The 15,928-nt window shown below is 44.0% G+C and overlaps 1 protein-coding gene and 1 long non-coding RNA gene across 6 annotated transcripts in view; one reads left to right on the top strand and one right to left on the bottom strand.

The window, feature by feature from the left end:
- Positions 1-3,637, bottom strand: part of NFYC (nuclear transcription factor Y subunit gamma) — a 64,099-nt gene extending 60,462 nt beyond the window's left edge. For 3 of the 5 annotated variants that reach the window (XM_077751981.1, XM_077751982.1, XM_077751983.1), the window contains exon 1: positions 3,478-3,628. The gene's annotated coding sequence lies outside the window, so the exon portion shown is untranslated. Of the gene's footprint in view, positions 1-3,477 lie in introns of all 5 variants that reach the window. The other 2 variants (XM_077751980.1, XM_077751975.1) reach the window with 2 other exon arrangements.
- Positions 3,638-3,703: 66 nt separating this feature from the next.
- LOC144221497 (uncharacterized) lies at positions 3,704-15,713 on the top strand. The gene is made up of 4 exons (XR_013332090.1): positions 3,704-4,312; positions 5,866-5,954; positions 14,120-14,564; positions 15,621-15,713. It is a non-coding gene; the product is annotated as an uncharacterized LOC144221497 (long non-coding RNA).
- The last annotated feature ends 215 nt before the right edge of the window (positions 15,714-15,928 follow it).

The raw sequence follows: 15,928 nt of genomic DNA, 5'->3' as shown, positions 1-15,928 counted from the left end.
TTAAACATTAGTATGATGTCTGCTTAGAAGACAAAGCTGATGTTCTCAAGTTTTTAACACAAACTCAGACCTACTCAGACCTCCTGGGAGTTCCAGATTTCTAGGGTGGTCAATACCAGATGATAACAAGGCCCAGCAACTGGCCATGGCTGTAAGGAGTTAATGGGGATAAAGATGATCGCCACTGTTGAAGGGCAGGTAATTAAGAAATGCTTGCTGAATATGTGTATGTTTGGTTTTGCAACCTTGTCTAGACTTACTAAAAAGAGAACTAAGTTATGGATGCCATAACATTCTTCATATTTGGCTAACTTAATGACTGAGCCAAATGAAGCTTGAGATGACCAATGTCCAAAATATGGCAAGTCCTAACTCCCCTTGTTCTTTTAACTCTATCTCCTACACTGCAATGTAATTGCAAATAAAAGGGAGGAGACCCTCACCTAACTGCATCAAGTCACAAAGCAACTCAAGACTTCCAAATCACTGGTCTTCCCTTGAAACCTGAATTACTTAAAGATTTCCGTGCAAAATTGGGATTGCAAATATTTTGCATCCAGTTTTAGTTTTACACATCATTTAGGATAAGCAAATACTAGAGTCACTATCCCATGGTTTTGAAGAAGGCACTAGGCTTCCGGACAGATCTCAGGGTTTGGAGACAAACATCTAAAGAACTAGTGATATTTGAAAAAGCTCCCAGGTGAGTTCTTTATATACTTATAGTTCCTCACTCCTTGGCATTAATCACTTCCATATACAGAAAGACTGTATCAGCAATATTCTGAAGCCTGGTTTTAAAGAATGCGGATTCTTAAACTTTCTGTACATATTTTTCCTTATTATCTACCTGACTTCAGAAAAACTCCAAGAGTTTACTTTTTTAAGCTTTCTCTACACAATAGAAAACAAGACAAGAGATAGTGAAATACCTAGTTGAAGAACCTATATTCTACATGGCTCCTACTCTGTGGTCTGAATCTTTGAAACAGTACAACAAACTCTTGTTAAAGATATTCTCCTCACTCAATACACTCCTAACACCCAGCAATCAAAGACAGATGACCCACTTTATAATATAATGCTATCTATCAAGAGCACATTGTATACACTGTATGTTAGCTAACTTGACAATAAATTACATTTTATAAACAAACAAATAAATAGAATGCTATCTGGAAGTTTGACTAATCAGGTTTATATTGATAACACGACATAGCAGATAATACTACAGGCTTTGCCATTGGGCAACTTGGATCTGAATCCCAGTTCAACCACACAGCCGCTAGACAAGCTACATAACCTCTCAGATCCTCAATTTTCTCCTCTGCAGTATGCAAATGATAATGCCTACATAACAGGAAAAATGTGCCCCCAAATGTCAATTCCCTTCCTCTACTACTTTCCCCTTCTCTCTTGAAAATTTTGTTGCATTCATAAACTGAGCAAGTTTCAAAAACGGAGAAATTTCTTGAAATTGATACAAAAACAGATGTGTACCATCTATCTGAAACTAGAAAGGACCACCTAACATAGACAAGGAAAAACAAATTAGGAAACTGAGAGGTTTAACATAAATGTGTTTCCATGATCCCTAAACCTTGGGAAGAGCAAACGTAGAACAATTCAAGTCATAATAATAAAATGGAAAATGATAAAATACTTCCAACAAGCTTAACCTAAACCCTTGATTAGAACAAAAGTGAAATACAATCCAGAAAGGGCTGACAAGTCCTGTTACTCAAAACAAGATGCAAGAAACTATGCACTAGTTTATTCTCCTTCCAGTCTGCTTATTTCTTTAAAAAAGTTTTTTTAAGTGCACATGAAGGTGATTGTACTTTTTAGGTATATATGAAAGAAAACAGGGGCGCCGGGTGGCTTAGTCTAAGTGTCTGACTTGGGCTCAGATCATGATTTCACAGTTCGTGAGTTCCAGCCCTGCGTCAGGCTCTGTACGAGTAGTGCAGAGCCTGCTTGGAATTCTCTTCTTTCCCTCTCTCTCAACCCCACTTGCATGCGCCCGCTCTCTCTCTCTCAAAAATAAACTTTAAAAAAAAAAGAAAGAAAACAAATAAGCCAAGGTCTAGGATCTCTGTTAAGCTCTCTTCCACTAAAGAGGAACCTATCAATATCTATTCAACAAATAAATGCCAAGTATCTAATATCTGTTAGCAAGTGAAGCTTTAGAAACTCAGCCCTGACATGTACCCTTCCTAATACAGGAAAACTTCATATAACAACATCTCAAAATTAGCTGCATGGTCCTGAGACCCAATAATCTATAATTGCTCCCTTACTATAATTCCCAAGTCTGAAAATGTTCCCCCAATGCTTCGCACTTCCTCATTCTTCTAGATCTGTCACTACCTAATGCCGTGCCTCTTAGACTTGGTGAACACTCAGCACACTCATGTAACAGGATCCATCTCTCGGGTTGGGTCTGTTTATTTTCTCCTCATATCGCATCCCAGGTCTGGTGACTTTGAAACTTCAGTTTCAATGCTGGCACTCTGCAGCAAAATCCTTGATCTCATCCTATCCTTTAGATAGGTCCCTAAGGCCCTGATGCCTTTTCTTCCTATACCATGGACATCAAGGTCATTCACAGACTGTGTTAAACTCCAGTCTACGGTAAATATAGAGAACAAACTGATGGCTACCAGAGAGGAAACAGGTGGCAGGATAGGTGAATTATGTGATGGGGAGTAAGAAGTGCATTCCCCGTCATGAGCACTGGGTGCTGGGAAACTTAATGTAACACTGTATGCTAACTATACCAGAATTTTTTTAAAAAACATCTCCAAGTCTAGCATTCTTGGATCTCAAAGGCCCTCTCAGCCCCTGACTCAGGTTTCAATGTTGCCAAAGATGGCACCCTCGGGGTCTGTACGCAACTCTACTGGACGACGCATGTTCCACGGAGGGTACCTCTGAGGTTAGGAGTGCCTCCCACTCCGGGCCGTGCACAGGCTACCCCCACAGCACCTGCCAGGCCATCACCCTGTCTTCCCCTTAAGGTCTCTAGGCTCGCCCCCGGCCTCCACCCCACGCCTGCATCAGAGAGGGTCACCTCCCGGCCGCCGCAGCCCGAGACGCGCGCATCCCCGCATCCCCGCAGCCTCCGATTCCTTCATCACCCCCCAGGCCGGAGCCAGCGCGACCAATAAGGTGCCAGGTCCGCGGCCTCCCCGCCACCGACCAATCACGAGCGAGCCCCCCCGCAGTCGCCATCCGCCAATGGGAGAAAGCCCGCGGGCCGGGCCGACGAGGCGCACGGACCCCAGGAGCGCGACGGCGGAGACAGCGGCGGGCCTGGCGAGAACACAACATGGCGGCGGGCAGGCCGGACCGAACTACTGCGGCGGCCGCGAGAGGGAAGTGAGGTCTCCACCGAAGGCGGGAAGCGCTGCCCCTCCCCCAGCCGCCGCCGCTCGCCTCTCACCCTCCCTTCCACAGACGCTCCCGCACACTCACACGCCTCTGCTCAGGAGTCCAGGAAAGAGCAGGAGCCGCCCCCGCGCTCCTACGGAGTCGGGCAGTGCAGAGGCCTGGGCACGGCGGAGGGGAGGGGGAAGCGTGCGTCACCGAGAACGGAGCGCGCGCGAAGCGGGGGCACAAACAAGATGGCGGCCACGCCGTTTGCACTGCCTACCCCCCTTCCCCTCCCCCTCCCTTGGCGCCTTGACTCCCTCTATCTTGAAATGCGCAGAAGCTGAGTTGTTTGAAATCTCGCGAGAATTAGGAAGGGGCGACGACTTGGGGGGCGGAGTGAGATCCGAGAGCCTTCTGACCCCACCCCCTTCTAGGGGATACGGAGGCGTCTCCTGGTGACTTCCACTAGGCGTTCTAAGCTTGCGGGCTTTTGATGTGGTTCGCGCACTTGAATGTTAGGAAATACGGGAGGGTATTTTTGTTTTGTTTTTTGGGGTTTGTTTAATTTGGAAGGAAAGAGAGCTGGGGGACGAAGAACGATATGGGGATGCCAGATTACGTGCGCGGGTAAAGAAGATAGCTACCAGTACCAAAAAGGGGATTTATCCCCCAAACTAAAATATTATACTCCAGAGTAAAGAACAGCACCTCCCAAGAATTGTTAGCTTGTAACCTTACATCGACATAGACACTGCTTTTCTCATTTAAATGCAGTTTAAAACTTCATCAAGACAATTGAAAACCCCAACTTCGGTGGACATTACATCTTTTTATCCGTTTAATCTCCATAACCACTGGATCCCAAGGCGTTAGTATTTCTGCTTTACAGATGATAAAACTGATACTCAAAGGGACTAGGTGACTAGTCCCACATCTAGTAAGTGTCAAAACTCAATTTAAGTAGCTCCAATACCTGTAGATAAATTGACCAAATATGTATTGAATGGAACTATGTACATTGAACCTACGCGTTAGGTGTTAAGCACAGAGAGAAATGAAACTACTCGTGCTAGTGGTTACCTTGAATTTTATAAATGACCTTGGAGCCTTGCTGAGACTAGGGTTGCAGGGGTCTTCAAACAATATAATCAAGACACTATTATTATTTCTTCCCTTTGAGTGTATGACCCTGGTGATAAAGGTGTTGAGTGTACTGGAATAAGCCCTTGACTTGAATTCAGGAAAATTGTTTTCAGATCCAACCTGAATAAATCTCACTTCAAGCACTCAATAAATATTTGATGAATGAATGAACAAAACCTAACTAGCTAGAAGACACCTGACTTCACTGAGTCTCAATTTCTTTGTCTGTAAAATGATCTAATTCCTATCTCCTGGGAGTGTTGGGGAGATTGAATGAAATAGTGTAAGGGAGAGTGCTTTGCAAATTGCAGAAGTGTCATAAAGAAGTTAGTGATAATGATGACATTTTCAGACATGAGAAATGGCATTAAAAATTCAAAACAGAGATGGGGCGCCTCAGTGGCTCAGTTGGTTGACCGTCTGACTTCCACTTAGGTCATAACCTCACAGTTGGTGAGTTCAAGCCCTGCATTGGGGCTCTCTGGGTTCAGCACAGAGCCTGCTTCAGGTCCTCTGTCCCCCTCTCTCTCTGTGCCTTCCCTACTGGCACTCTGGATCTCAAAAAATAAGCAAACATTTAAAAATTTTCAAAACAGAGAGACCCAAAATAAACAGTATGTTAAGATGGTACAAAGATGAGCTTAGCTAATGGAAAAAAGCTAAGTGAGTCCTTCTATAAATACCTATTAATTATTACATATACTTTGTTGCAAAGTAAATATGTGTAGGAACCAGCATAAATTAGTATTATTAGATATTGTTTAAATTAAGTATTGACAGCACATAGGGGCTGCAGTCAGTTTCTCTCCAAGAACCTGGAAATCAGGTTGCCCTGAGAATTAAACTAATAAGAATTTCCATAGTAGAAGAAATCAGCCAAAGGTAATCATAAACATATTGAACGACAAGTAGTGCTCAAGCATTGCTCTAGCAGATTTGCAGTCCATAAACCATCCTGGAGAGAGCTTTCTGTGCTAGGTATTAACCAAAGTTGCTAATTTGTGAATAGTAGTTCCCAGGAGTGGGGAGATCTCTGGGGGCTTGGGACAGCAAGCATTTGTCAGTACAAAACCATTTCAGTATTTTAACAGTAGTACAACTGGTACCAGTCATACTGGTACACAGACTGAGTACTAGTCCTTGTTGTAGACTATTATCATCAATATTCTCTGCCCCTGCCTTTCTAAAACCCTGCCTGTCAGGTCTGTCCCTAGGAGATCATACTTCTCACACTAATGTCATCAAGCTTGGCATTATTTTGATCGATGAAATGTGAATCCATCTGAGCAGAAATGTATGGGCCATCTAATGATTCCACCATATTATTTTCTTCTGCCATGAGAGCAGCGTGTCCCAAATAGAACTGCTTCTCCAGGGTTGGTCCCAGAATGAAGATGTGCAGAGCCACAGTTGATATACATGAGCTGTAATGTAAGGTGAGTGAGAAATAAGCCTTTGTAGTAAGCCAATGAAACTGGTTTAGCTGCTTGTTACTGTAGCAGAATCTAGCTAGCCTCAGCTGACTAATACAACCCTAAAATTAGCTCTCTGGCAGTAAGCGGAGAGCTTCTCTACAAACATGATCAAAAAGCAAACCAAACTCTGGGCCAGGTCATACAGGAGGAATCTCGTGAAGGCAAATGTGATTGTAATTTAATAAATATATGCCTAGTCAATCTCATCACCCAATCTTTCTGTATCCTATTTGGAGACAGATTCTGTGAATCAAAGGGCTTAATCAGCCATGCCAGCCCAAAACAGGGCAGTCACAGAAGGGAACATTAGCACTCCCCTTCTAAGCCCTACCTCCATCACGCTGACCAATACATTAGGATTTCCTTGTCCATGTCATCCCTACAGTGGGTGAGAGTATCTCAGGCTGCCTCAGCTAAGAAATTCTTAAGGTCAGCGTGCTTCCCTGATGTGATTCTGTGCTCACCCAGCAAATATCTCACCTGTGGGGACAGAATTTCGTGATCTACTACCTAGAGGATAATTACATTTTTCTATTTTTCTATTTATCTATTGGATTGTGTCTTCTATAAGTGTCAGTTTCTGTGAACTTGGTGGATACAAGAGGCCCCTTGAGAGAGATTTCACGCTGCTTAATTATTAAAATCAGGCTTCTGAACTGGCAAAGTTGAAGACCAGTTCTAGGATGTTGGTAAATTCTTTGCAGTTATAGCCCTATAGAGTGACCTGTCTCGAGGGCCAGCTAGGCTACCCTCTGCTTACCTCTCTATCTCCCTGTGTGCCTTCTGTGACCCAAAAGGAAATCAGTATGAGGCGTCTGGGTGGCTCAGTCAGTTGAGCGTCTGACTCCTAATTTGGGGTCAGGTCATGATCTCACCGTTCATGGGATGGATCCCCACTCGGGTTCTGCGCAGGTAGCAAGGGACCTGCTTGTAATTCTCTCTCTCTCCCTCTCTCTCTGCCTCTCTCTCTCTCTCTGCTTCTCTCAAAATAAATAAATAAACTTTAAAAAGAAAAGAAAAGCAGGAAGTGTTAAAGACAGACATAATTCACAAGCGATAGGAGTTCAAAAAGGGGAGTGATTATTTCCACTTTGTATGAAACAGAGAGAGGAGTTCAGTAAAGATTTGCAAGGATGTGACTTTTGAACAGGGTCTTGAAAATATGAGAACTAGGGGAAGAGCATGCTCTTTGTAGGTGGCCCCTGGAGCAAATATAGGCAGCAGGAGATCACTTGAGGAAACATAGAGTGTGAGGAAAAGGAAGGAGAATCATCTGGAAAGTTACATGTGGTCAGAGTAAGGCTCTTGGGTTTTATTTTCTGCTAAGTAGAGTTAGTGTGGAATTTTTTTTGTTTTTGTTTGTCTCACCACTTTAGCCAATTTTTAACATAATTTATTGTCAGATTGGTTTCCATACAACACCCAGTGCTCATCCCAACAAGTGCCCTCCTCAGAGCCCATCACCCACTTTCCCCTCTTCCCCAGCCCCCATCAACCCTCAGTTTGTTCTCAGTCTTTAAGAGTCTTGTGGTTTGCCTCCTCCCTCTCTGTAACTTTTTCCCCCTTCCCGTCTCCCATGGTCTTCTGTTAAGTTTCTCAAGATCCACATATGAGTGAAAACATGGAATCTGTCTTTCTCCGCCTGACTTATTTCACTTAGCATAATAACCACATTGCTACAAATGGCCAGATGTCATTCTTTCTCATTGCTATGTCCGCTTTAGCCATTTTTAAGTATATAGTTCATTCGCATTAAGTACATTCACATTGTTCTATAAATACCAGCACTATCCATCTCCAGAATTGTCCATCTCCATCATCCCCTATTGAAACTCTACAGCCATTAAACAGTAATTCCCCATCCTCCCTTCCTCCAGCTCCTGGTAACAACTGTTCTCTTTTCCATCTCTTTGCATTTGACTACTCTAGATACCTCATGTAGGTGGACTCATTCAATATTTGTCCTTTTGTGTCTGGCTTATTTCACTTAGCATAATGTATTCAAGGTTAATCCACATCACACCAAAATTTCTTTTTATGGCCGAATGTAGTATTTTGTTATGTATATATAACACATTTTGTTTATCATTTATCCCTAAGTGGACATTTGGGTTGTTTCCATCTTTTGGGTACTGTGAATAATGCTGGCTGTGAATATTGGTGTACAATTATCTGACCCTGCCTTTAACTCTTTGGGGTATATACCTAGAAGTGAAATTTCTGGATCATATGGTAATTCTGTTTAATTTGTTGAGGAACTGCCATACTATTTTCCACCATGACTACACCATTTTACATTCCCAGTAATAGAAGCTTTTACAAAGGGATTGACATGGTCAAATCTGCATTTAAAGACAATCTGGCAGAGATAAGAAGATGGAACAGGATTGAGGCACCTGGGTGGATCAGTCAGTTAAGTGTCCGACTTTGGCTCAGGTCATGATCTAACGGTTTGTGGGTTTGAGCCCCACGTCAGGCTCTGTGCTGACAGCTAGCTAAGAGCCTGGAGCCTGTTTCAGATTCTGTAGCTCTTNTGAGGAGGGATGCTGAGTATCGTTTCATGTGTCTGTTGGCATCTGGATATCCTCTTTGGAGAAGTGTCTGTTCATATCTTCTGCCCATCAGAAATAAATTTTTTAAAAAACATTAAAAAAAAAGATGGAACGGGGAACAGGATTGTAAGATAACCACTGGAGACTTTCACAGTAGTTCAGGAAAGATGCAATGAGCTCCTGAATACATCAGTAGCAATGAAAATGGAGGGAAGAGGGTATAAGTGTAGAGGTGATATTTCCAAGGTAGGATTGGAAGGACTGGACTTCTGATTGCCTATTTCAGGGGATGGGGGAGAGGGAATCAAGAGGTGTTTAGTATGACTTCTAGGTTTCACAGTTAGGAGGATGGAGGTCGCCAGATGAAGACTTCTGGTCTTTTCCAGAGCATGGAGAAGTCATGAGTTTAGGTTGGAACATGTAGAATTTGAATTATAAATGAGACATTGTAGGCTATGGGTGGACATTCGTCATCTTGCCTGCTCAAGGTCTTTGCCCTTTCAACTGGAATGGCACTGTACATCTTTTCTTCTTTTAGACTGTAGAACCATCCTTCTTTATCTGCATGTAGTGCTGGGCTGGGTTAGTGTGTGGCTATGAGAATGCACTTTTCAGATCTCCAACTGGGAGAAATATAATTCAGCAGCAGCCACACTGCTGAGCTATGAAATCTATCACCCCTCACTCCCAGGCTTCACTCCCCATGGGCTGGTCCTGGCCACTGACACCCCAGCAGGAGTTTCAGGATGGGATTTTTTTTTTCCAGGATAAATGGATACTTTTCTGATGAGCGACTTTGGCTCAAGGACTCCTCAATGGCCTTGGCACACTTTCCTGAAAACTGCACTGCAGACTAAGACTCTTCCACCTAGAACCCCTTCCTTCTCTCACCTTCCCTCAGGGTCAGATCTACATCACTGTCTGGTGGTCCTCACTCAGTCTTTCTCAGCTTCTGCCCCATTTCCTCTCACAGGTGTTTTTTCATAATAAATTCCTTGCACTTAATCCTGCCTTGATATCTGATTTTCTGAGGATCTGAACTGGCATAAGGGGAAGGTGGATGGGATATTTCCTTCCACGGTGTACCTTCCATATCCCATCAGCCATAGGGACAGGCATATGACCCAGTCTGACTGATCACAATGATCCCCACATCTTGGCCCAGTGCTTCCTCAGTCTCTCAGTGTCATCCATTCTCATGGCATTAGTTATTTGGTCCACCTCACCCACAGGCACGGCTGATCAACTCTGAGTGAGGTCTCACAGCTCTGCTACCTGAGGCCAACCAATCACAAACATGTATTCTATGGCTTCTGCAACTTCCAGACCCTGGTGACACACTTCCTCACAGAACAGAAGCTCTGGCTTCCTGAAGGGGCTGATGAAGCAACCTAGAAGTACAGGAGATTTAACTACCCATAGGGCAAAGTGATCACTGGGAGACGAGACAGGAAGTGGCAGGATAGAAAAATCCGCTCTCTTTTCCTTCTTCTGATGGACTGTTTTAAGATGGAATTTCTCTCTACAACCTGTCTAGAGACATTCCGCATGGCCAAATAGGTGGACCTCTCAAGAGAGTAGCCGTGTCTCTTCACAGCTCATTGTGATTGTGAATAAGTAGCACACATTTCCTTGCATGACTTCCCATCTTTTCCTGCTTCCCCTCTCCCCTCATTCTCGCTGCCCTAGAAATGTGCATCCACAAAAGCCTTTAGTACATAATCCGTTCTTCAGGCTTCGTTTTCTAGGAACCCTTGCTAAGACAGGTCACAGTTTCTGAACAGATGAGCACATAACCCACACTAAGCAAAGCCAAGCCCTCTAAAAGATGTGAAATATAGATACAGTAGAGACAGGACTTTTCTTCTGGAGATCTTGAGCCATAAGGATCTGTGGGTGGCCATCATTTCTGCTTCATGAAGAGAGCCTGCATGGGCATAAAGGGATCACAGAGGAAGGCAAAACTCAGAGAGAGAGAGAGAGAAGGGACAGAGAGCCCTGACATCCTCTGAGTTTCTAGATCCAACTCTCCCCAATCTGTGTCACTGTTTTGTCATTTCTTGATCTCTCTGAAGACAGGTTTTCCTGACCAGGATTAAAGACAACATGGTCAGGGGCGCCTGGGTGGCTTAGTCGGTTAAGCGTCCGACTTTCGCTTAGGTCATGATCTCGCGGTTCGTGGGTTCGAGCCCCGTGTCAGGCTCTGTGCTGACTGCCAGCTCAGAGCCTGGAGCCTGTTTCAGTCTGTGACTCCCTCTCTCTCTGACTCTCCCCTGCTCACGCTGTCTCTCTCTCCTAGAAATAAATAAAAATATTTAAAAAAATAAAAATAAAGAAAACATGGTCACCAGTGGATCCCGGGTCACCTGCATTCAAGATATCAGCCAAGGAACTAAGCTTTTAGGCTCCATTCTAAATTTCTGGGAGAGGTTTTGCTGCTTGGGCTATAGCTTTGGCCAGGTGTCCACCCCTGAAGCAATCAACATTGTGGAGAGGGGCACAGGGTCATGTAGAACATGGCTATAATGTGATCGCATTATACTGTGACCCTATGAGTAACGATGTGATTGCAAGGGATGGAATAACACTTCCCAGAAAAGTGGGAGTAGAGAGTTGGGCAGATCAAAGAATGGCTGCCCACCCTCTGAGAATAAATAAGGGGGCAGAGGGTAAAGAGAATAAATCAGAGGACAGAATGGAGTCTAACCCAATGCTACCCTATACTTTCCTGAACCAACACTGTTCGATAGAACTTTCTGCAATGGTGAAAATGGTTTCTATTTATGCTGTTCAACATAGTAGGCATCAGTCACATAGGGCTGCATAGCACTTGACAAAAGTTACTGCAATTGAGAAACTGAATTTTTATTTCATTTTATTTTAATTTCAATTTAAATAATATATGACTTAATGACTACATACTGGACAGCTGAGGTCTAGACTGCTGGTCTGCTTGGGAAGGGAGTATGGAATGTTGGTTGAGGCATGTGCTTTGGAGTCAGCCTAGTCTGGGTTCGAGTCCCAACTCTACCTCTTAGTGGTATAAGTTGAACAGGTTACTTAACCTTTCTGAGCTATAGAGGTGAAAGATACAAAGAACAGTACATGATATGTGATACCAGAAAGATCTGCAAAGGCACAAAATGTCCATTGAATTTGGCCATTAGGAGACTGAGTGGATTCAGACAGAAAGTGTTAAAAGTATGATTGGGTAAAATCCAGACCAGCAATTTACCTGTCCTTTAGACATCTGGTAAGTTTCTTTCCTCTGGAGGGGGATCCCAGGCAGGGAGAGATAAGAAACACAAAAATTTACTCTTAATCCTTGTGGCCCATGGACAGTTGAGAACTGAAAGGCATGTCCTGAAAGTAGGGCTCCAAAGTCAAGCCAGAAACACAGAATCAAACACTATCAGTCATTAGGTTTGCAGTCAAAGATGGGGCTGTCTAGACCAAGGAAGGCACAAGGAATGAACATCTCCTATACATCCCCTCATTACATAACACTTACTGTTGACTAGATTGTGAGTCCTTCAGGGTTCAGAGCCTTGTTCATCTTGGTATCTACAACATCTAGTAAGTTCCTGGCACCATAGTAGGAGCATACCTAACATCTATAGAATGAATGAGATGTGAGTACGCCAGTTGACTCCCTGATGCATGTTAGATACTCTATAAATATTAAGTACATTATCAAAGAAAGAAAACTCTGCAGTAAGAACATGGCCAGGGAATACTTCCTGGCTTGGAAGCAGTTGGTAAGGTCCTTAGCATATTGCCTGGCACAGAGGAATTAATTGCTCAACAAGTGGCCACTATGGTAATTATTATTAGTAGATGGGGAGAGGTAAGGTTTTGTATAAGGACAGGAAAAGGCCTCAATCATAGTAAGAGCTAACGTGTATTTATCTAATTTAATCCTTTAAAAATTTTTTGATGTTTATTTATTTTTGAGAGAGACAGAGAGAGTGGCAAAGAGGTAGAGAGTGAGGGAGAAAAAGAATCTGAAACAGGCTCCAGGCTTTGAGCTGTCAGCACAGAGCCCAACATGGGGCTTAAACTAACAGAGTGCAAGATCATGACCTGAGTCCAAGTTGGACGCTTAACTGACTGAGCCACTCAGGTGATCCTAATTTAATCCTTAAGCCAACTTGATAAAGTGGATTTTATCAGACTAATCTTACAGATGAGAAAAATTAAAGATGAGGTGTAATTTATCCAAACTTAGCCAGCTCAGAAATGGCAGAGCTAGTATTGAACTTTGAGCTTAATCACTCCAGATTTCAGGCTCCACCAACAAAGGAGCCAGGGAGCAGGATTCTCAAATGTGGAGTTTAAGGAAGGCAGTTCTTGAGCCAAAATTCACTTGTGATTTCAGGGCACCTGGGTGGCTCAGTCAGTTAAGGGTCCAACTCTTGATTTCAGCTCTTTGATCTCACAGTTATAAGACTGAGTCTCACATTGGGCTCTGCACTGGGCATAAAGGCTGCTTAAGATTCTCTCTCTCCCTTTCCCCCACTCATCCTCTCTCCCTCTTTCTCTCTCCCTCAAAAAAAATTCAATTTCTGATTTCTGTCTCTTCACATAAATTGTTATGCCTTCTCCTCCCTTCCATACCCACTACTTGCCTTCTTGACAGAGTCTTCATCCCTTCTACTGAGTTTACCCCTAGGTCACCCTTCTACTTCCTATTCCACTCAACCATATCTACTCTGGGTTGACTTAAGAAAGTGCCTGTTGATATGGGACCAAAGGGGACTTTTTATTTATTGTTTTTGTTTTGTTTTGTTTTGTTTTGTTTTAAGAAGAGAGACTCTAGGGGCTCCTGGGTGGCTTCAGTTGGTTAAGCATCCGACTCTTGATTTTGGCTCAGGTCATGATCTCATGTTTTGTGACATCGAGCCCTGCTTTGGGCTCTGTGCTGACAGTGCATAGTCTGGTTGGGATTCTTTGTCTCCATCTCTCTGCTCCTCCCGCACTCACTCACTCTCTCAAAAATACAAGAAATTTAAAAATTAAAAAAAAAAAGAGAGACTCTAGAGCTTTTTTATAAACTAAACGTTCCAGTAGAGAGGCAGAAATTGGCAATGCAAACAAGACTATCTACAGAGGTAAGTCCTTGGTGTTCTTGCCTCAGGTTGGAAAGAGGTTCACCTCTGATAAGTGATGGGACACTGTAACTTTCCTTCAGAGCAAAGGAAGACAGGGACTATGGGTACAAAAGCAGGAAAGTTAACAAAAGTTAGCATGCTTAAAATCAAGAGGTAATGGGATGGTATAGGGCAATGTTTTTCAGACTGCAGGTTGTAACCCTTAGATCATGAAATCATTTAGAAGTTTATGAGCAGCTTTATTTAAAAATGGATTAGAATTGAAAAAGTTGAATTAATTGCACATAGCAGGGCAAAGACAGTGAAAAATGTTGTGAAGCTTTATTTCAGTGATGTGTACAGCTACATGTGTACTGAATTGATTTCTTATTGAAGGTACAATAAAAAAATGCTTAAATGTCACTGGTCCAAGATGTGACCATGGGAAAAGAGGCTGATTTCTGGAACTTTCTTTCTCTTCCAGGTATTTGCATGATGTTCAAAAATTGGTCTTGCTTTGTGGTTGCTAATAGGCACCATAAAGGGCGCAAGACTGATCAACTATGCCAGACCTTCCTACGCAGTGGCCACAGCATGTGGGCTATGTGCCCCTAAATTAATCTCCCAGTCGTCTTCAAGGCTACTCTTTGATCCTGGTTCCTGCTCCTCTTATTGTCCCAAGATGACTGCCAACAGCTCCCAAGCCTGCCTCTTCCTCATTCATTGCTAGCAAGGAAGAGACAGTCTGTGTGCCAGACTTCTCAGCAAAAATCCTGAGATTCCCTCTGATTGGACTGGCTGATTCATATGACCACCCTGAAACAACCATTCTGACCAGTGGGATTGACTGGCTCAGTCCTGCTCTGCTCCCAGGGAGCCAGCTTCCTAGAAACACATGGATCCTAAAAGAGAGAAAATGGAGTCATGAGGTAATCAACTAACGTCCAATACCTATGGCCTTTAAGGTGCCAAAATGAGGTGTAAGTTTCAGTAGCGTTTGTGCTGGTCATTTGTCTATTGCTCTAGCCTTTCCATGCTCTGCTTTGTACAGAAGAATGCTGGGCCCTGAAAACTACATTTCCCAGACTCCCCTTTGCCAGCTGGCTTCCTGTCAGAACGGGAAGTACAGGTGAGAAATTGTATGGCAGGAGATGGGACGGCAGCAGGACAGACAAAGTCATTTTCTCTCTGCATCCACTGGAGACTCTGGCAGCAGCTGTGGTTATGGGCTCAGAGACAGTCGGGATTTCCAGCAGTGGTGGGTTCCTGCCACAGGCTCCAGCAGTGTTGGTGGCCCTGGAGGGTCAGCAGTGGGTCCCTCCAGTGACCTCTGGCAGTTCTGCCAGCAGCATCATTTCAAAAGCTAAACTCCCACACTGTCAGCAACAAGTGCACTTCAGGATCCAAGAACACCCTTCCATTTGACCTTCCCAGCCTGGTAGAAGCTTCCTGCAGTTCTTAATCTCTAGTCTGCCCCACCTTACCCTTTTGCTCCTACAAGCCAACAGGTTTCTAAGCTGTCCTCTGGAATTAATTCCCTCTGTTAGAAATTCCAAGCACATTTTCTGTTCTCTTGTGTTCAATTGGATAGGCTGCCTTGACTCATTTCCTAGTTGTGCTGTTTGGAGTTGCTGGGCTGGGTGATGCCACAAGAGAAGCACACTACTCTCTAGGGGGCACTGGGGAAGGAGCAAGGGCAGAGCCTGGAGAAAATACAGAAAAAGCTTCCCACTCCTTTTGCTTCCTCGCCTACCCCTGACTATTGGAACTGTGAAGTGAGAACTTACTGCTGTCTCCCAGGATAACTTGAATCCGTGTTGTGATTGCAGGGAGTGGGCTCATTCTGACCGGGTGACAGTGCAGCAATGAGGACAGTTTGCAAGGGGCCCCAAACAGAGGGGCCAGGGCAGGGTGTCCTCACTGCAGAGTAGAGTTTAGGAAAGGGGTATGGGCAGGAACTATTACTTCTGCTTCCTCTTTTTCAGAGGCGCTGGTTGAAGGATGGATTCATGGTTCTCAACCTTTCCTGTCTTGCCTTCCATGAAGCTCTCTGTAATCAAACCAAGAACACTGACTCTTCCCAAAGCATTTATCTTTGCCAATATGTAAGGAACCGTTACCAAATGCTTGCATTCTAACCCTGTGTGCTCCTGGCACTACCCATGCCAGTGTAGGGTAGCCAGGTCTCTGCAGGGACAAGAGAGGTAAGATGGTAAATGGTCCCCAGAGGTCTCAAGAGGGCAGCAGTGTGGGGGCGCCTGGCTGGCTCAGTTGGTTGGCCATCTGACTTCAG

Source organism: Crocuta crocuta, unplaced genomic scaffold (assembly GCF_008692635.1).
Source record: "Crocuta crocuta isolate KB4526 unplaced genomic scaffold, BGI_CrCroc_1.0 scaffold367, whole genome shotgun sequence".
Taxonomy (NCBI): Eukaryota; Metazoa; Chordata; class Mammalia; order Carnivora; family Hyaenidae; genus Crocuta; species Crocuta crocuta.
The sequence above is the reverse complement of the archived record's forward strand: the minus strand, read 5'-3'. Positions and strand labels throughout refer to the sequence as shown.